This window comes from Triticum urartu, chromosome 3 (genome assembly GCF_003073215.2).
Source record: "Triticum urartu cultivar G1812 chromosome 3, Tu2.1, whole genome shotgun sequence".
Lineage (NCBI taxonomy): Eukaryota > Viridiplantae > Streptophyta > Magnoliopsida > Poales > Poaceae > Triticum > Triticum urartu.
The window spans coordinates 745,344,679-745,366,813 of record NC_053024.1 but is presented as its reverse complement, the minus strand read 5'-3'; positions in this window follow the sequence as shown (position 1 = coordinate 745,366,813).

Below are 22,135 nucleotides of genomic sequence, written 5' to 3'. Positions count from 1 at the left end.
AAGATAACCGCAGCAAGCTCAAGGTCATGAACTGGGTAGTTCTTTTCGTGAGGACGCACTTGACGGGAGGCATAAGCAATCACTCTACGCTCTTGCATTAGGACACAACCTAATCCTTGTCGTGAAGCGTCGCAATAGATGACGAAGTCCTTGCGAGAATTAGGGGGAGCAAGCACTGGGGCAGATGTCAGCTTGTCCTTGAGTGCCTGGAAGCTTTCCTGACACTTTTTAGTCCAATCAAACTTAACGCCTTTGTGTAGTAGATTGGTCAGTGGCTTGGCGATCTTGGAGAAGTTCTCGACGAAACGGCAGCAATAGCTGGCGAGTCCGAGAAAGCTTCTGACTTGCTTGACAGTCTTCGGAGGGGTCCAGTCAAGAATAGCCTGAAGCGCTCTGGGTTGATGGCAATACCATCCTTGGAGATAACATGACCAAGGTAGGTGACTTCGGGTAACCAGAATTCGCACTTGGAATACTTGGCATAAAGTTGATGCTCTCAAAGCTTCTCTAGAACAAGACGAAGATGTTCAGCATGTTCTTCTTTGTTCTTCGAATATACCAGAATATCATCCAGATAGACTACGACGAACTTGTCGAGGTAATCCATGAATATGTAGTTCATCAGACGAGAGAATGTAGCTGGAGCATTGGTTAAGCCGAAAGACATAACGGTGTACTCGTAAGAACCATAACGAGTCACGAATGCGGTCTTTGGAATATTCTCTTCACGAACACGGATCTGGTGGTAACCCAACCTCAAGTCGAGTTAGAGAATATCGATGAACCAGCCAGTTGATCATACAGATAATTGATCCGAGGAAGGGGATATTTGTTCTGAATTGTAGCTTGGTTTATAGGACGGTAATCTTGGACCAAACGGTTCGTTCCGTCCTTCTTCTTAACGAAGAGAGAAGGTGCTCCCCAAGCAGAGGAACTTGGACGAATGAAACCCTTGTGAAGAGATTTGTCGATTTCCTCCTTAAGCTCAAGGAGTTCATGAGGTGGCATCTTGTAGGGTCGTTTGGCAATAGGAATGGTGCCTGGTTTCAAGTCGATGACGAACTCGACAGCCCGGGTAGGAGGTATTCCTAGAAGTTCTTCTGGAAATACGTCTTGGAAGTCGCGAACGACTGGAATCTTTTCAATTCCCTCAAGAGGTGCTGCGTTCAACGCATTCAAAGCATAAAGTCGAGCTTCAGCGTTTTGAACCAGATGAGCATTGTAGCTTACTATCTCATTTGGAGGGTGCAGAAGGTGGACGGTTTTAGTGGCGCAAATGATAGAAGCCGTATGTGCTTCCAACCAATCCATTCCCAGAATGAGGTCAATATTGGAAGACTTCAGAATAATGGGGGATGCAAAAAATTCCAACCCTTCGATTTAAACTGAAACGTTGTGGCTAACCATGGAGGTTTGGCATTGGCCCGCAGGGGTTTTTACCACTAGTGGAGTGTGCATATCTTCGTATTTAATGCCATGCGTGAATGCAAACTCTTCTGGTATGAAAGAGTGTGATGCTCCTGAATCAAACAAAACATATGCTGGTACTGAATTAACAAGAAGAGTACCCATCACAGTGGCAGGCTGGTCTTGAGCTTCATTCAGATCTATATGATTAGCCTGACCACGACCATAAGGTCTGGCATTGTTATTATGGGTCTAAGTGTTACGACCAGTTGAAGGCAGAGCCAGCTGATTCTGATTTTGAGGGCATTTCCTGGAACGGTGACCTAGAAGGCCACACTTGAAGCATAGACCATTATTGGGATTGGGAGCAGAAGCTTGGGGTGGTACAGCCCGAAGGGGCTGCCTCTGCGGTAGAGGAGGCAGACGAGGTGCAACATAGGACTGTCTTGGTGCAGGTGCAGTTGGACGATACATGCTGTGGGGGATCCATATCCGACGCTTTTGTGCTGACGGGCCTGAAGATGAGCCAGCGTCGCGACTACGCCTAAGGGATCCTTGGTGTTCCTGAAGACCAGTCTCAACCTGAATAGCCTTGTTCACCAAAGTGGCGAAATCAGCAAAGTCATGAACGAGCAATGCTAGCTTGATATTAGGGTGAAGTCCATCACGAAACTTCTCTTGCTTACGAGCATCAGTTGCAATGTCTTCTTCAGCATAACGTGAAAAGTCCAAAAATTCCCGCTGATAAGCATCTACAGACTTGTTGCCTTGGGTGAGGTTGCGGAACTCTCGCTTCTTCCTATCCATGGTTCCTTGAGGAATGAAACGGGCACGGAAGACAGCTTGGAAATCCGGCCAAGTAATGACCGTTCCAGCAGGTAGGGTACACCTGTGGTTGTCCCACCATTGAGCAGATGGACCCTTGAGGAAGAAGGATGCGAGGGTGACATAGCTGGCAGGGGCAACACTAGCAGACTCCATTTCATATGTGATGTCGCGGAGCCAGTCATCAGCATCAAGGGGCTGAGTTGAGCTGCGGTAAATAGTTGGGTTGAGGCGCATGAAGTCCTGCAGAGTTACTGGGGTTGGTTGTTGATTCATGTTCGGACGAGGAAACTAAGCCATCATTCCTTCGATGAACTGGCGGTTCAGCTCAAATTGTTGCATCATTCCAGCAAAGAATTCGGGCGATGGTGGATCGTTGGCACCGCGGCCACGACCGGCGGGTCTAACCATCCTGCCAACATGTAACAGGGGGGTAGTTCAGCATTGAGAATTTGCAAAGACAAGGATCATTCATGATGAAACATGCATAATGAAAGAGGTACGATGGATACCACTTTGTAGTCAACACGACAATGTGTGTACCATTCAGAATACTATTCTAAGGAATATCTATGGCTTATCCCACTTTGGGGTGAATGTGGTCACGGGATCCTAATGTTAGTAAATTCGTTTAACCCGAGTAGAAGAGAGTTCAGAGTCCCGGAGTATAGACAAGGAGTAAAAGATCCTAATACCACCCAATGGCGACGTGGGCCCGTAAGACACACAGCCAATGTTAGTAAAAGTTTTTCAATGACTAGACTCAACTTCGGCCAAGGAGTTGGAAAGGGGGCTACTTACAGGCAGTCGGCTCTGATACCAACTTGTGACGCCCTCGATTCAATCGTACACTAATCATACACGCAAATGTGTACGATCAAGATCAAGGACTCACGGGAAGATATCACAACACAACTCTATACACAAATGAAAATAATACAAGCTTTATGTTACAAGCTAGGGGCCTCGAGGGCTCAAATACATAAGCTCGAATACACAAGAGTCAGCGGAAGCAACAATGTCTGAGTACAGACATGAGTTAGACAAGTTTGCCTTAAGAAGGCTAGCACAAAAGCAGCAACGATCGAAAAGGCAAGGCCTCCTGCCTGGGAGCCTCCTAACTACTCCTGGTCGTCGGCAGCCAGGGGGAGCAAAGCAACCGTGAGTACTCATCCAAAGTACTCGCAAGCAAGGATCTACACTACATATGCAACATTATCAAATGAAGGGTATATGTGGACTGGGCTGGTCAGAAAGCCAGAATAGAGAGAAGGCCTAATCCTATCGAAGACTAGCATCTTCTGGAAACCACCATCTTGCAGCAAACAGGAGGGAGTAGAGTAGCATAAAGTAAAGTAGTAGTAGTGTTATCAACCTCGGCCGGAGATCCTTTCTCGACTCCCTGCGAGAAAGAAATCCCAGAGCCATACTATCCAGTTATCATCACAAACCACTTCTCATCATCATCCAATTCTCATCACAAGTATCCAGTTCTAGTTGTATCGATCGGGATACAACTCCAAGTGTCCGTTACCGTAGGACAGGCTATCGATAGATGTTTTCTTCCCTGCAGGGGTGCACCAACTTACCCACCACGCTCGATTAACTCCGGCCGGACACACTTTCCTGGGTCATGCCCGCCTCGGCCAAACAATACGCCGCAACCCGACCTAGGCTTAATAGAGAGGCCAGCACGCCGGACTAAACCTATGCCCCCAGGGGTCATGGGCCATCTCCCCGGGAAACTCCTGCATGTTGTGACGCGGCCGGTGAGCAGACCTAGCTACCTCCTTCAAAAAGGCAGGTGCTTACCAGTCCAACCCGGCGCGCGCCGCTCAGTCGCTGACGTCTATTAAGCTTCGGCTGATGCATACGACGCAGAAACGCCCATACTATGCCCACGTGATGGTTAGTGCTATCAGGCCAGAGGCCCCTCGGATCAAATATCCAAATCGTAGTGGATTAGGAACGCGGTAACAAGCAGAGACTCACGAAAGATGTGACCCCGTTGCCCCGTCTCGAGACTTGCGGCAAGGGCTAAGAATGCCCGGCCACGCCTCGTAATTATCTCGCGGGCACCCTCCAGGTCAACCCGTCTCCACATCACTCGCAATTAAGCTCGCGCGGGTACCCCTCAGGGTCGACCCGTCTTTAGTAACATGGTTCAGTGTAAAGTCATAGTAACCATAGTAACTGTGTGTCTAAGCATCAAGGGGAAAACCCGAGGAATCACCCCCGGTGAATTCCACTCGATGTAGTCATCAAGGTGAACGTAAGAGGATCACCCTCGAGGTTCACACTTGAGGGGTTGCACGACAGAGTCGTATCGGAAGTGGTTAAGGAGGAAATCACCCTCGATGACCACGACCGAATAGCTACACTACAGGGTTAACATCAGAAGTGCTGATGAGGTCTCACCCTCGGCACTCGATAGTAACCCAGTAGTGTCGAGCAACTAAGGGGAAAGTGATGTGCGTGTCGGGGCCTGGTCTTCGATCCCGTTGATCGGGTCTGATGAATGAAGCAGGGGCAACAAGGACAAGGTGGGGGTCACTGATGGATCACTAACCAACCTATACTAAGCAGTTTAGGATAAGCAGGTAATACAAACAGCTATACAAAAGCAGGCTATGCATCAGAATAGGAGCAATCAATACAGTAGCAAAATCTAATGCAAGCATGAGAGAATGGAATGGGCGATATCGGGATGATCAAAGGGGGGCTTGCCTGGCTGCTCTGGCAAGGAGGGGTCGTCGGTGACGTAGTCGATCACAGCGGCATCGGCAGCCGCCACGGGGTCTACCGAAGAGAAGAGGGGGGAGAAACAGTAAATATAAAGCAAATAGAGGTATCACTAAGCATGACAAGACGATACTAGGGCTAGTGCTCTAACGCAGTACTACACGTTGCAGCGAAGGGGATAAACATGAATTCCCGGTAGGCGGATTTCCGGACAGATGAAAGAGAGGGGACGGTTCCATGTTCAGCATGCTAGGGGCATGTGACAGATGAACGGACCGTGTATTCGGATTCGTTGGATTTTTCTGAGCAACTTTCATATAGAAAACATTTTCATCTGAGCTACGGTTTATTTTCTATGAATTTTCATAGATTAAACCATTTTTTGAATTTATTTATATTAACAGAAATGGAATATGACGTCAGCATGACGTAGGTGTGACGTCAGCAGTCAACAGTCCGGTTGACTGGTCAAAGCTGACAAGTGGGGCCACCGGGACCCACATGTCAGCCTCTGCTGGCTTAAGAGTGGATTAACTAAACAACAGGGTCAATTAGGGGAGTGGGCCCCAGGCGTCAGTGAGTGTTTTAGGTTAAACTAATCACTTTTATTTATAAAACGTTTATTAGTCTATAAATAACAGGTGGGGCCCACATGTCAGTGGCTGGGGGGCCCCGTCAGCACGGTTGACTGGTCAAACCAGTCAACGGGGGTCAGCGGCTCCACTGGGGGCCCACGGACTGCGACCTAGAGGCGGGCCCTGCCGGTGCCGGAGCAACGCCGGCGAGGCCATCCGCGGCGGCCGAACGCTGGAGACGTCCGGAATCGCACTACGGGGCTTGGTTCCGAGCGTGCGAGGGCGCATTTTGAACCGTGGTGGTGCGGCCGAACGCTGGCGCGGTCCGTAACGGCCGGAAACTTCGCGGCAGCTAGGTCAGCGGCGGAGCTCTACAGGTGCCGGCGAAAACTGTGATGCTGTGCGTTATGGTTCAACCAAAAGGCCAGGCGCGCTCTACGCACGCGTGTGAGGTCGATGGACACGGTCCCGAGGCCGTTTGGTCGCCGGAGACGTGGCGGCGACTTGCCAGGCGGCGACGGGCCCGGCCACAGCGGGTAGGCGAGCTACGACCGGGTTTAGTAGGAGCAGAACGGAGCGGATCGGCGGCGGCGGTGCGTCGGGATCCGAGGAGGAAGAAGGTGGCCTGCCGGCGATGCAGGGCTCCTCGTCCCTCGTACGTGGTCGAGGAAGAACTGGACGACGTCGGCGAGCTTCTGGTCACCAAGAGGAGGCGCGGGGACGCCGGTGGCCGCGTGACCGGAGTGGCGCGAAGGCGGCTGCGTTCGGTCAGGTGGAGAACAGAGGGGAGAGCGAGCGACGAGGGAGAGGGGAGTGGCAAGTGGACGAGTGGGAGGCGAGGGGGCAGAGGCGTCGGGGAGGCGCAAGCCTTATCCCCTCGCCCGGGCGTCGACGGCGAGGTGGTTCGGCGGCGACGGGCGCGCTCTGCCTCGCCCGGTCGGAGGAACAGGAGGGAGGCGCGCTTCGGGGAGCTGGACCGGCCAGGCTGGGTGAGGTGGGCCGGCCTGCTGGGCTGGGCCGAAGCCCAAGGGGAGCCAGGGGCTCTCCCACCCCTTCTTCTTTCCTTTCTTTTTTTGTTTTTTCTTTTTCCAGCAGCTATTCCCTTTTCCTTTTAGCCAATAATGACTTTGCAAAATTATGCCACTGGCCAAAACAATTTCAAAGAATTAAAGTGCACTGCCATAAAAAGGTTTGGGGGCTTTTGGAATAGTTGCCAATTTTATAAATTAAAAAGGGCATTTAATTTGTTGCTTAGGTCACTGTTTTAAGTAGCTTAGGCCACTTAAACCTTTTCCAAAAATGTTGGTTCACCACCAATATTAGTTGTGGATTATTTGGCACATGATGAACATTTTTGTTTTCATGTCTGAGCATTTTGAATTTCACACAAAATTTGAATTTGAATTCAACTGGAATGTGAAAGAAAATGAGACAATAATGATCAGGCACGTGTTTAGCAAAAAGATTAACTTAACTACAGGGGTTACTGTAGCATCATTACGCCGGGGTGTTACATATAGCCTCTTTCATGTTTCGAGCTTTAGTTATGATTACATTTGGTTGAGGTGCGTCAATGGAAAAGTGTATTGTTCATTCTTGTGAGGTGTTGCTTCTTCCAGCTTCGGACTCACTCATATATTTGTTAGCATCCTTAATTTTTCAATTCACATGCCAAATGCACTAAAGCAATGCCAACTGGCGCACATTTAGGGAAGGAGAGAGAGAGATAGCATTGCTGAGATGGCGGTCGTAGACAGAAAAAAGGAGGAACTATTTATTATAACACAATGATGCGTACAGAAGTACCCGAGGGATCTTTAGTTAACCCACTTGAAATAAAGGACATTGACATATAAAAATAACAACTGAAAATAAAGGAAAGAAAATACGGGGACTCTCAGAAAGCACAAAGCGGATAACCTAGGTGTATGATGAGTTGTGTTCCTCTTCCTCTTTGGCATGCCTCAGTTAGTACCGCAGATCAGGTTAGCCTGAGCATGGCAGATCTGATAAGTGGGAGTGGGCTTGTAGGTCGTGAAGCAGGCCTTATACTCATCGTTGTAGCAGGCGACTGACGCCATCGTGGTCATCAGCAGCTGTGCGGCGAACAGGGCCAGCATGAGAAGTGCGGCCATCTTAAGCATGGAGCTGGAAGCCATTGCAAGAGTGGACGGCTCGAAGCTCTAGCTGCAAACTGCAAGTGTTTTCTGGTGGCTTGGGTTGATCTGAGTGCTTGCTAGCATGGCCTCCTATTTATAGGCACAAGCGCTGCTTAGTTGGTCTTCCTTTGCCATGTATGATCTCACTCGATCTCACCGATAATACATACTGGAGATTATATTCCGTCCCTGCATCGATCATCCCATGCACGCATCATGATCATAGTTGACTTGGGAGACTCCCCATGCACGTGGCATGTCTCAAGCCAGCTGGTTGCATCTACGCTCAACTCCTACTTTACTACTTAGATAATCCTCGTGTATGCGCCATGCACTGAGTTCTAAAAATGCCGAAAGGTGCGACTAGTCTCAGACTTTAGTACACCTGAGTTTGCAAAAACATGAAAAATCGTTATAAAACAATATCGAAAAAATCTGAAATTTTGAGACAACAAACTTTCTCAAACGTTTGAGCTTCTTGCAAAATTTCAGCCAAAAATAACATCCGAGGAGCCATCACAAAAAAAAAAACAAATCACTCTCAAACAGTGCACAAAACTTTGTACATTGATTTTTATTCTCCTCTGAATGTACATACTACCACCCTAGCACCCAGATTCAACAATACACATCTTGCTAGCCTTATGTTTGGGCAATTCCGAAGGGGCCAACTCTCATGTAAGATGTAGCGCCACCATATCCTTGAAACCACATATTTGAATTAAAATCACAGAGGTTCTGACTAAAAATCAGAGAGTGCACCATCCATAGTTGACTTCGAAGTTGCCCCATGCATGCGCGCATGTGGCATATCTCAAGCCAGCTGGTTGCATCTACACTCTACTCGTACTTTAGTAGTTAGATAATCCTGGTGTGTGCCATGCAGTGAGTTCTAAATGTACTATCAACCTAGCACCGAATTTCTAGAATACTGAAGCAATCCAAAAACAGTAGAACTGCACCGATTACTGCTGTTACGATCCCACGAGAGCATCTTGATCCCGTATTAATCAGTACACGGTCTCGCGATTTAACGCCATTATCTTCTGTCATGTTTGACCGCCACCGGCCCTTCACTAGTAAAAAACAGGACTTTGGTTTGTATATGTGTATGTATGCTTCAATATTCAGAGATGATATGTCAGTTCTTCTTGCTATCGCTGCACACAAGCTAGGCCTAGCCGTGCTACTAACAAGTATATTTGTTATCATTTTTATAAATTCATAACATATTTTTTATCTCATGAATATCTACTAAACCCTAACACACCTTGGGGATGGCCCCTGCCTTACTCCGCAGCCACGGCAAGAAAGCACCGGAGTGCTCGTCGTCCTTAACCTGCGGGCGGCAAATTTGATTCCATCGGCATTCAGCAAAGGAGGTGTAAATCGAGTGCTGGGAGTGGAAATGGGGGATTTCTTCCTCTCTTCACTCTTTGCGGTGAACCCTAGCTCACCTTGGGGATGGAGGCCGCGGCGGGCTGGCGGTAGGTGGGAAGAGCAGGGGCGCCGGCGAGGGGCGCCGGCGCACCACTCCCGCCGCCATCCTCCTACTCTGCTTCTGCTTCAGTTGAGCAGTACAACAAACAGAGCGACGAGATTCCGGAAACAGAACGAGGTGCTGCGCAAAAATATCATTTTTCATAAGGACGAATTTCTACACACGTCAAGAGTGTGCTTGTTTAAGCTCATTAGTGGCTTATATGGCTTCTGCGGCCAAGAAGCTCGAGCCGAAACAAAGGGCCATTTTTTGTGTCGGCTCCACGCAACCCAAACTCAAAGTGCTCCAAAAAATGGTCCAAAAGCTGTAGCTCAGATTTTGGGCTTCTTCTAGCGGGAGCTGGCTCCAAATTTCCAAGAGACAACTTTACCTTCCCACTAATGTTCATTATATGCACAAATTGCCACTGGCCGGTAACTATATGTTGCTTCTCCCCTCGACTGCCCACCCCCACGATTGCTATGGTTCACTGTTCCCCTTCGTCGCCGCTGCCACCCGTGCCATGATACATGCACTTAAAATTGCCGTGGTTCATACAAAAAATAATTTTTTTCATGATCAAGGTACTAGAATTTCCATCATTAAAAATTAAAATTGTCATGCTCTACAAACTAAAATTGCCACATGGCTACTTTTTGTTTAAGCACTATGGCAACTACAGTTTAAACATCATGGCAACTTTTGGGCAAAAAAAATTTTCGTCGAAACATACCAACTTGGGTTCTAGTGTTGAAGATCTCGTCGAGACGGATTTAATGGTGAAAACGGGATTGTTAATTCGATTTTTTAATTAGGAGATAAAACATTTTTAAGCCGAAAACCAAAAAGGTTCCTGCTTATGTCATCTGTTCACACGTAGCAAAATGAGTGGAGATGGAGGCGTGTGGACGATGTGCAACATGTCACACATGTGGGCCTTAGTTTTTTCGAAAAGAAACAACAGATACTGGAAAAGCTCTGCTTGCACGGTCTTGTCGCTTTGGAGCGGAGTTCCTCCTCGACTGTCTGCACGCAGTCGATGGCACTCAGCTGATGTATGTGCTCATCTTCCGGGCCTAACATACCTATGGCAGTGAGCTCGCCTTTCTAAGCAGCAGCAAACGGCTTCTCGACGTTGTGATCGCGCTGCTCTGCCGGCGAGTCGCCTGGTGCATTTGTGGTCGCTTGACACGGGTGCATGTCGTCCATCCGCAGGAGCCGGTTCGCCACCCATGGCAACGACAAGACTAAAAGCAATGACTTGGTTACCAATGGCAATGACCAAACTAAAAGAAACGTGTTGGCCACCAATGGCAACGATAAGACTAAAAGCAACAACTTGGCCACCAATGGCAAGCAAGCAGGAATTGATTCAGTTTTCCTTTCTTCTTGCAATTATTTTGATCACTCTCTTAAGGAGCGGACCCAAGCCCGCAGGTGTGTGCAAGGTTTCCGAGAGCAAGGCAGTGAAAGCTGGACTCGATCAAGATCTTGGATCTTGGTCCGCACTCGAATCATCAAATTTCCTCCTTCGTGACCATTTGCGAGGGGTTGCATTTTGATCACTCTCTTCAGGAGCGGACCCAAGCGTGCTAACAGTCGAGAGGAATAGTGTACTAACAGGAACATTGCCATGCTTTGTGGGCCGGAAATTGGGGAATATTATAACGACGTCAACCTCCCGAGCTTCCACCACGCCGTGTACATCCAGCCGAGGTCGTCCCAGAGCTCCATCCGCCTCCGACTCGCATAGGGGAAGAGGGGAAAACCGATATGTTGTCCGTCCAGTTCCCTGAGCTCGAAAGCCCGACACTCTCGAGTTGCAGCGTCGACCTTGCTCCCGTGCTGCCCATGCTCGCATGTGCTCCACCTCGACGTCAGACCATTCCTCGACAAGAGCTTTGTCGTCATGGTCCACTCGGCATCGCTGGAGACGCTTGACATGCAGGTGTCTGCCAATCTTTCTCCTGGCCGCTCGACTACAAGGAGTACAAATTCAAAAAAAAATCAAACAAATGTAAAACCTTCGCACTTAGTTTTTGTTTGTGCAAGGTAGCTTGTATAAAAAAATTGAGGTTATTTCGTGATGGTCAAAAAAATCTCTTACAAAAGCTGGTTTAAGTCAGCCCTTTACTTAGCTGATTAGTGCTAAGTACAACCACTTCGATTGCTGGTTTTTAAATAGTTATAAGCCTATCTATAGTGCTAATGGTGCTATTAGTGTCCACTTACCTTATTTTCTGCTTACTTTGCCGGTTACTTGTTTTCTTTCATTTCATCATGTTCATGCCGATCCGTCCGGTCACGCCGGCCGGACCAAGTTCCTCGGCGTGGCCCGACAATCTAGCGGCAAGTTCGGGGCAAGGATCGACTCCAATGCTGGGAGGTCGCTCGGCGCTTTCGACACTGCAAAAGAGGCCGCCAGAGCGTACGACGCCGCGACTTGTCGAGCTGCACAGTGGCCAAGGTAGCATGACCCTTGTTTGGGAACCTCCCTGAGCTCTCCTTCCGTGACGAGGCTGTCGTAGGCGACAGTCGGTCTTCGTCAGATGAGGTGTTGTTGTCGGTGGTTTAAGGACCGATGACGAGATATTGGTCCAACGACGAGGAGGGTAGCATGGCTGATGCCGGTGACTCAAGTGTGACCGTGCAGAAATCTCAACACAGGGAGCACGTTACAATTTGTGAAAATTCCTTGGTAATCCTATTTATGACCAGAATGGCACCGTATAAAACAAATTTGGGATGATTTGGAGATGGTCGAAAAAATCACTTACTTAGGGACGGGCCGTTTGGTCTGCTTAAGCCAGTTTTTGTAAGAAAGTGATTTTGTCAAACTCCTCCAAATCAACTCAAATTTTGGACTACCACGCCAACAGAAAGCCATAAGGATGGCAACAATTAATCTAGTTGGCAAAAATATTTGCTAGCATAGTTTGGAGAGTACGACAACAGTAATAGAAGTAGCACATTACATGACCATACATCAGGAGCACATTAGCTAAGAAAGGGCAGCTCTAAGAATCGAAGCACAGTTCAAAAACCAAAATAAACCTAAGTTCAGCAAGCAGAAAGTCTCTAGTCCGGTACTGTTTTCAGCTTGGTGTAGAGCGCTCGCGAAGAAGCCGCCACCTCGTCAGCCGCTCTACAATCGCCTTGTTTGCTTACCAGTCTCCAGCCCCTGCAGGAATAGAAGCATGTCTAGTGAGGTACGTACGTTGTGTTTGGATGTCTGTATTGGAGAGCTCCGTATTTAATTTAACTGAAATTCCAATTCGGTGAGGAAACTGAAATGGCAGGAATACGAATTCGCATGTTTGGTTGTTCACTGAATTGACCCTTGAAATGCCTCTAAGGTTTCAATACCAAATCCTGTCTGGATGAAAAACTTTGGAATTGCATAACTACATTAGCACGAAGGTTATACCTTGTTCTACATGACTCAAAACTGAAATGTATTCACATGTCACTATAACTGAATGATTAAGTAGCAGTAAAAATTATTAAATATTATGGAATGAATCACAACAAGACGAACGGTCACACAACAACAATCTTCTCTTATTAACATAACAAAAATTCTAGGAGATACACCATCAAGATGGCATGCCGATTTTATCTGTGGCATAAGTACGGACTCAGATATGATAGTTCCAAACAATAGTTCAGCCTCAAATATTCATAGATGGTTGTCATTGTTAGCTTAATTGTGGCAGTGGTTTTGGTCATCGCCATCATGTCCATAAGGCCTTGTACAACGGCAGTTGCTTAGACAGCTGCCTGAGAAAAAACCGGATTTTTTTTTCCTTGAGACTGGATTACACGGGTGCACAGAAAGGAGCCGGAAGCAAACTTTTGCTTCGGTGCCAGCCCGGTGCTTGGACAATAACTACTCCCTTCAAGTCAGTGCATCCATCGGCAGAGGGAAAAAAAGAGCACAGCTAGCACCCCACACCAACCACTCTGTGGAAATTTTGCTAGTAGGCCTTTGGCCCAAAGCCCAACTAAAATTCTAAAATTCTCTTGGCCCATTCATGCACACATGTGAGTGGACTGAGTGAGGCTAAAGTTTAGTCCCACCTCATAAGTTGATAGAGAGCTGCACCTCTTTATAAGGTGAGCTCTTCTACCACTTGTATGAGCATGAGAAGAGGAGACCTACACGCGCGCTCCTCCTCCTCGCACGCCACGCCGCAACGCGCCGCGCCGCGCCGCGGGTTGCGGGATTGAGCCGAGCCGAGGACAGAGCTATGCACGTTGTCTATATTTTTGCTGCTCAGGAAAAATTAATAAGTCATTAATCAATAATTAATGTACGCATTAATTACTGAACAGTTTCCGATTCTTTTGGATCGTGACGATTCGGACGTGGGGTTTACTCCCACGACCTACCCGACCCGCACTATATAGTCAGGCAGATGTCTACCCTAGCCGCCGCCGCTTCGTATGGTTTCTCACCACCGTTCCAGATCATTGCGCCGCCAAGCAAGTCTTCTCCATCCCTCCTTTCGGCGTGCACTGGGAGAAGGGACAGCAGGCCTCCGGAACCCCGCCTCTCGTGATCCTGTACGGGAGAGGGGCGATCAGGTTTTTGGGGAGCGCACTCGCGCGACTGCTGGCAGCGACGACTTCGCGAACGACGACTTCTTCCCCGACCTCGGCAACCTCATCCTCGACGACATGGGCGACAATGTCAACGCCGGCGGTGCTGCACCCGCTGCACCGTATGTTATTCTATCCTTCTTGTACGAGATCGTGGTAGAATTCATGTTTCTAGTATGTGCCCTAGATGTGATCTGTTCATCTACTATGCTAGTTTGCATGATTAGTTTAATCTCTGCTATTGTTGTCATGATCTATTTCCTATTTATTCGGCTTAAATCTCGTAGTAATTTTCTCATATTTCCAACAATCCAAAAACCTGATTATAGGCAATTTACTCCGAGTGGTTTTGCTGCGCATCTGAAGCCGCCTGCCTTTAAGGGGGCGCAATATAAGAGGTGGCGCACGAGAGCAGTCTACTGGTTTCAGACCATGGGCTGCTATGACGCCACCAAGGGCAAGCCTGAGGGCGATCTTAATCCAGCACAGCTGGAAGCTTTTGAGAAGATCGATACTCTCCTTAAAGGCACTCTTTTGAGTGTTCTTGATGACTCCATTGTGGATTCGTATATGTCGTTTGACAACGGCAAGGACATGTGGGCTGCGCTCGAGGCCAAGTTTGGTGCCTCGGATGCCGGCAGCGAGTTGTACGTCGTGGAGCAATTCTATGACTATAAGATGACTGATGAGCGCCCTGTTGTACAGCAGGCTCATGAGATACAGTCGCTCACAAAAGAACTTGAGTACTTCAAGTGTGTGTTGCTGGAGGCATCATTGCCAAGCTTCCACCTTTGTGGAACAATTTTGCTACTTCCCTGAAACACAAGAGACTGGAGTTTTCCGTTGCGGATCTCATTGGTACTCTTGATGTTGAAGGGAAGGCGAGAGCAAAGGACACACGTGCTCGAGTTGCTGAGGGATGTTCTAGTGCCCACATGGTACAGAAGAAGAACTTCCAGCCCAACAAGTTCAAAAACAACAAGAACAAAACTCAGGGCAAAGGCAAGTTTGATACAAAGAACAAGCCATCACATTCTACCAACTTCAAGAAGAATTCTCATAAGAAGGGGAAGGGACTGTGCCATGTCTGCGGTGATCCTAATCACTGGGCTCCGAAGTTTCCTAACCGTATTGAGGAGCGCGAACATGAGAAGAGCGGAAAGTCCACTAATGTTGTCATCGGTGATACTGATATGAAGGAATCAGGGTACGGTATTTTTCCTACCATCCTTTCAGTATTCCAATCTCCTGATTGGTTAATTGATACCGGTGCCAATGTACATGTTTGTGCTGATGCCTCCATGTTTTCTTCTTACCAGGCGACAGGGACTTCACCCGTGCTGATGGGGAACGGGTCACATGCCATCGTTCGAGGTGTTGGTACAGTTGATCTGAAGTTTACTTCGGGGAAGACCGTGCGTCTGAAGAATGTTCATCATTTGCCGTCCATCAATAAAAATCTCGTTAGCGGTTCCCGTTTATGTCGAGATGGTTTTAAGTTCGTTTTTGAATCCAATAAATTGTAATTTCTAAGTGTGGACAATTTGTTGGAAAAGGCTATGAGTGCGGAGGCTTGTTCCGCCTATCTTTGTCAGATATTTGCACTAAAGTTATTAATAATGTTTGCCACAATAATGAGTCTGATATTTGGCATTCACGACTTTGTCATATTAACTTTGGTTGCATGACGCGGCTAGCCAATATGAATTTAATTCCGAAAATCTCTACTGTCAAAGGCTCCAAGTGCCAAGTATGTGTGCAAGCTAAGCAACCTCGCAAGTCCCATAAGACTGCAGAGGCAAGAGACTTGGCGCCACTAGAGCTTATACATTCTGATCTTTGTGAGATGAATGGTGTGTTGACAAAAGGTGGAAAGAGATACTTCATGACATTGATTGATGACTCCACTAGATATTGTTATGTGTATCTTCTGAAATCAAAAGATGAGGCTTTAACTTTCTTCAAAAACTATAAAGCTGAGGCAGAGAACCAACTTGATTGAAAAATTAAATGGCTTAGGTCTGATCGTGGTGGAGAGTATTTTTCCAATGAATTTGATTTGTTTTGTGCGGAACATGGTATAATCCATGAGAGGACGCCTCCCTACTCACCCTAGTCAAATGGGGTAGCCGAAAGAAAGAACTGAACTCTAACTGATATGGTTAACACCATGTTAGACACTTCGGGTCTATCCAAGGAATGGTGGGGGAGGCGCTAATGACTGCGTGTCATGTCCTAAACCGAGTTCCCACAAAGCATAAGACCATGACTCCATTTGAGGAATGGGAAAGGAAAAGGTTGAAACTCTCTTACCTACGTACTTGGGGTTGTTTGGCGAAAGTCAATATACCAATTCCCAAGAAGCGCAAGCTTGGACCAAAAACCGTGGATTGTGTTCTTCTGGGCTATGCTTTTCATAGCATCGGCTATAGATTTTTGATAATAAAATCTGAGGTATCCGACATGCATGTTGGTACGATTATGGAGTCAAATGATGCAACTTTCTTTGAGGACATATTTCCTATGAAGGAGATGTCGAGGTCATCAAATCAGGAGATACCTACTCCATCTAGTGAGGAATTCGCTGTAATTCCTGAACCCACCATTGCGATGGAACACGTTGAGAATCTTGTTGAGGGTGACAATGGAACTCCTGTGAGGAGTAAGAGACAGAGGACTCCAAAGTCATTTGGTGATGATTTCATTGTGTACCTCGTGGATGACACACCCAGGACTATTTCAGAAGCCTATGCATCTCCTGATGCTGACTACTGGAAGGAAGCTGTACGTAGCGAGATGGATTCCATCTTAGCTAACGGTACCTGGGAGATCACTGACCATCCTTATGGGTGCAAACCTGTAGGATGTAAGTGGGTGTTCAAGAAGAAGCTTAGACCTGATGGTATGATTGAAAAGTACAAGGCACGGCTTGTGGCCAAGGGTTATACCCAAAAACAAGGTGAAGACTTCTTTGATACTTACTCACCCGTGGCTAGACTGACCACAATTCGGGTGCTACTATCACTGGCTGCTTCACATGGTCTTCTCGTACATCAAATGGACGTTAAGACAGCTTTCCTCAATGGAGAGTTGAAGGAGGAAATTTACATGGATCAGCCAGATGGTTTTGTAGTACCTAGTCAGGAAGGAAAGGTGTGCAAGTTATTAAAGTCTTTATATGGCCTTAAACAAGCTCCTAAAGAGTGGCATGAGAAGTTCGAAAGAACATTAACTGCTATCGACTTTGTAGTAAACGATGGTAACAAGTGCGTGTACTATCGCTATGGTGGGGGCGAAGGAGTTATTCTTTGTCTGTATGTCGACGACATATTAATCTTTGGAACCAAACTTGATTTAATCAAGGAGGTTAAGGATTTTTTATCTCGCTGTTTTGAGATGAAGGATCTAGGAGTAGCTGATGTTATCTTAAACATCAAGATGTTGAGAGATGAGAATGGTGGGATCACACTGCTTTAGTCTCACTATGTGGAAAAGGTCTTGAGTCGTTTTGGGTATAGCGACTGCACACCTTCTCCAACTCCATGTGATGCTAGTGTGTTGCTTCGAAAGAATCGACGGATTGCTAGAGATCAACTGAGGTATTCTCAGATTATTGGCTCGCTTATGTATTTGGCGAGTGCCACGAGGCCTGATATCTCTATTGCTATGAGCAAGCTGAGTCGGTTTGTGTCAAAACCGGGAGATGATCATTGGCATGCGCTTGAGAGAGTTATGTGCTATTTGAAAGGCACCGCGAGCTATGGGATTCACTACACCGGGTATCCAAGGGTACTGGAGGGTTATAGTGACTCAAACTGGATATCTGATGCTGATGAGATTAAGGCCACAAGTGGTTATGTTTTTACACTTGGTGGTCGCGCTGTTTCTTGGAAGTCTTGCAAGCAGACCATCTTAACGAGGTCAACTATGGAAGCAGAACTCACAGCATTGGACACTGCCACTGTTGAAGCAGAGTGGCTTCGTGAACTCTTGATGGACTTACCTATGGTTGAAAAGCCAATACCCCCTATCCTGATGAACTGTGATAATCAAACTGTGATCGTCAAGATAAACAGTTCGAAGGACAATATGAAGTCCTCAAGACATGTGAAGAGGAGACTAAAATCTGTCAGAAATTTAAGGAACTCCGGAGTTATTACGTTGGATTATATCCAAACGTCGAAAAACTTGGCAGATCCCTTCACAAAGTTTCTATCACGTAATGTGATAGATAATGCATCGATGGAGATGGGTTTGAGACCCACCGCATGAGTTGTCCATAGTGGTAACCCACTCTATGTGATCGGAGATCCCGTGAAGTAGAAGTGGGAGACAAGCTGTTGGTCAGCTGAGAGGAGAGTATCCCTATATTAACTATCCCACTCCGTGAAGATGCAATACTCTCCTGATCTGCATGGCAGGTTGATACTTATCTTAATGTGTTCCAAGTGGCTTATTCGGGTAAGCAGAGATGTTGTCCTACGGAACATCTTCTGAGGAACACACCTATATGAATTTGACTGTTAACGTCGCATTCTGTGAGAATTGGGTGTTCTCTAATAAATTCATGAAAAGGCCCTGGAGTACGACGTATACGCTCCACCCGCGGGGAAGCCTTGCGGTAGCCCAGTATCGGTCAAGAATTTGTGTGAAACTAGTCTCGCAGAAAACTTGTAGTTCAAGGCATAGTCCACTATTCAAGTTGTGATCTAGTGTAGCATAAACCTCTAAGTGGAAGTTCAACTTCACAGTCTCCACTAAGCACCGGTATATAAACAATGTTTTGGAACTAAATGATGAGATGTGCCAATGAGACTTTGTGGGGGATTGTTCAATTTTTGCTAGTAGGCCTTTGGCCCAAAGCCCAACTAAAATTCTGAAATTCTCTTGGCCCATTCATGCACACATGCGAGTGGAGTGACTGAGGCTAAAGTTTAGTCCCACCTCATAAGTTGAGAGAGAGCTGCACCTCTTTATAAGGTGAGCTCTTCTACCACTTGTATGAGCATGAGAAGAGGAGACCTACACGCGCACTCCTCCTCCTCGCTCGCCTCGCCACGCCATGCCTCGTCAGGACGCGCCGCGGGATTGAGCCGAGCCGAGGACAGAGCTATGCACGTTGTCTATATTTTTGTTGCTCGGGAAAAATTAATGAGTCATTAATTAATAATTAACGAACGCATTAATTACTGAACAGTTTCCGATTCTTTTGGAACGTGACGACTCGGACGTGGGGTTTACTCCCACGACCTACCCGACCCGCACTATATAGTCAGGCAGACGTCTACCCTAGCCACTGCCGCTTCGTATGGTTTCTCACCACCGTTCCAAATCATTGCGCCGCCAAGCAAGTCTTCTCCATCCCTCCTTTCGGCGTGCACCGGGAGAAGGGACAGCAGGCGTCCGCAACCCCGCCTCTCGTGATCCTGTACGGGAAAGGGACGATCAGGTTTTTGGGGAGCGCACTCGCGCGACTGCTGGCAGCGACGACTTCGCGAACGACGACTTCTTCCCTGACCTTGGCAACCTCATCCTCGACGACATGGGAGACAACGTCAACGCCGGCGGTGCTGCACCCGCTGCACCATATGTTATTGTATCCTTCTTATTCGAGATCGTGGTAGAATTCATGTTTCTAGTATGTGCCCTAGATGTGATCTGTTCATCTACTATGCTAGTTTGCATGATTAGTTTAATCTCTGCTATTGCTGTCATGATCTATTTCCTATTTATTCGGATTAAATCTCGTAGTAATTTGCTCATATTTACAACACACTCTACGTTGTGGAGCAACAAAATTACCGAGAAGCAACTCAACTAGCACCGGCGGACTGGCACCTGCGTTGTACAAGGCCTTAGGGTTTGCTATGTTCCCAATAACTTTAAGCTGCGGAAATAAACTTGCAATTTCAAAGCTCAGAAACATGGAGGCAATACATGATTTAGCATCTTGTTCAAAAATAGTTCTCACAAGGAGAAGCAACTTATGTCAACAGAAGATACCAAACATAAATAGGAAAACCTATTGTCTTCCTCGAAAAACTGAGACCATTGCAACTTTACTGCTCAACCACCAATATGTTTATTCTTCCGAGACACAAGGTAAGCTTCCGATGATAGTACGAACATAAAGTATACAAATAAGGCACACACCTTTAACAAATAAAAAAAAGGAAAGCAGGGCTCTCCACTGCTACCCCCCCCCCCCATCTTCTTAACACATTTTACCTTTAAATATACAAAGGGTGACGTTGAAGAAAATTATCTAGCACATACAGAAACTTATGGGAAACATCTACAATCATGCATAGACACAAATCACATATGGAAAAGTTTCACGCATCAAACAATGATGGAGGAGGTGCCGGATAGGAATGATTGGACCAATGGATGGGGGCGGGCGGATGGAGACGGGATTGGATGGCGGTCGCTGCCGCCGCTCGACGGGGTGGTGGTTGTCGTCGAGCATCCTCTCGTCCATCTGCCGACCGGGATGGGGATGGTGACCAGTCTTCATGGTGGTCATCGCTATAGGTGGAGACCGGGAGCGCAGTGATGCAGAAGGGGGCAGAGCAATCACTACCGGAAGCAGGGATTTTGCCGTCTGCCAGTTCTTTGTCGTCTTCTTGCAGACGGAAAATAAGGTCTTTGCCATCAGCTACCAAACAACAGACAGCAAAGAAATGGCAGACGGCAAAGAAGTTCTTTGCCATCTGTCATTTCTTTGTCATCTGCTAGCAGATGGCAAAGAATCTTTGTCATCTACCAGCGGACGGCAAAGAGGTGCTGGTGGGGTCCACTGGATGCCGGTATACTGCAATGGTCCATCCCCCTTCTTTGACGTCTGCTGGCAGACGGCAAAGAGGGGGGCTATCTGTTTTTTGCGGGTAAAAAAAACCGTTTCCCACCTCCGGCCCTACCTCTATCAGACCACAACGCCCGCCCCCAAATCACGACCAATCCCCACCCGTGTCCTCCACCAGATCCGCCGCCGCTCCCAAACCTTGCCACCGCCGCCCTCGTCGCCCCAGACCTTACCATCGCCGGCGAGCAGCGGCCTTCGGCTCGATTAGACCACTGCTGGTGTAGCTCCCCACCACCGCAGCTCCTCTGCCGCCCACAAATCCCCTGGACTACAAGCCGCCACCCCCAACCATCCCATCGCCCACCGCCTCCCTCCAACCAAATCACTGCCGTCAGCACCCCCCATCGCGGCAGACCCTTGCCCCCTCCGCCGCCCCAACAACCACCCCAATGCTGCCGACCACTGCCACGTCGCCCCACTCCAAAGTGACGTCGCCGAGCAGCTGATCGATGTGAAACACCACCGTCATCGCCGAGCTACTCCACCAGCGGCTACCATCCTCCATGGAACGCCTTCCTCGCCACAAACCTACTCCTGCGCTTTCTCCCCGAGCAGGCCTCCCCGCAAGCTTCACCGAGCACCAAGCCGCGGGTCCGCCTCCTTCACACGCGCTCGAAGCTGCAGACCGTCAACCCTCCTCTCCCGTGAGCAGCTCTGCCTCCTCAACATCCTTTCCCTGCACAACGCTGCCTCTTTGACAGGTGAGATTTTGTTGCAATTTCGTTGTCTTTTTTATTCTGAATGTGCAGCTACGCAATGTGTAGAAGTGTAATAATGTTGAAAAGTAGCAGCATTGAATTATTCCGGCAGTTAGTACAAATCATCATTTTTAATTGCTTTGATCTAATAACAGTGAAAACTATGAGCGAAACACATTTGAAGGTTCTTTGCTTGTCTAAAAACGAACACTACTACTTTTAGTACCCCTTCAGATCAAAGGGCAGGGACCATTGGTGATTAATAACTGCGTACCTTAATTAGAACTATTGACACCTAACTAAGTTGCTTAGTTGAGCTTTGGAGTTCATTTTAGTTTGAGATGAAATAAAACTAATTATTTTAAGTCTTTGTTTATTTAGTTGATACCACAAAGTAGTACATCCATTTTATTGTGCTGGAGTATAGAGAGAAGGGGATTATTGTGTTCGGTCTGGTCTATGAAGAGAGATGGGGGTTATTGTCATTCACTTCAGTTAGGTTCAGTTAGGAATACCTAAAGATTTTAGTGCTAATAATGTTATTCCAGTACAGAACTAATATGAGAGTGACCAAATTTGTGGTCATACACTCTGCATTCTCAACATCAAGGTACTCTAATTCTAGGACAACTAATTTGTGGCCATACACTAAGGTTCTAGAGTATAACATCAGTGTAGTTTCTCTACATATGCAGGCAAGCTCCAATTCTAGGAGGACTAATTTGAACTTTGAATGAGTTTAACAAAACAAGCTAGCATGAGTATAACTTGTTGAGAAAAAT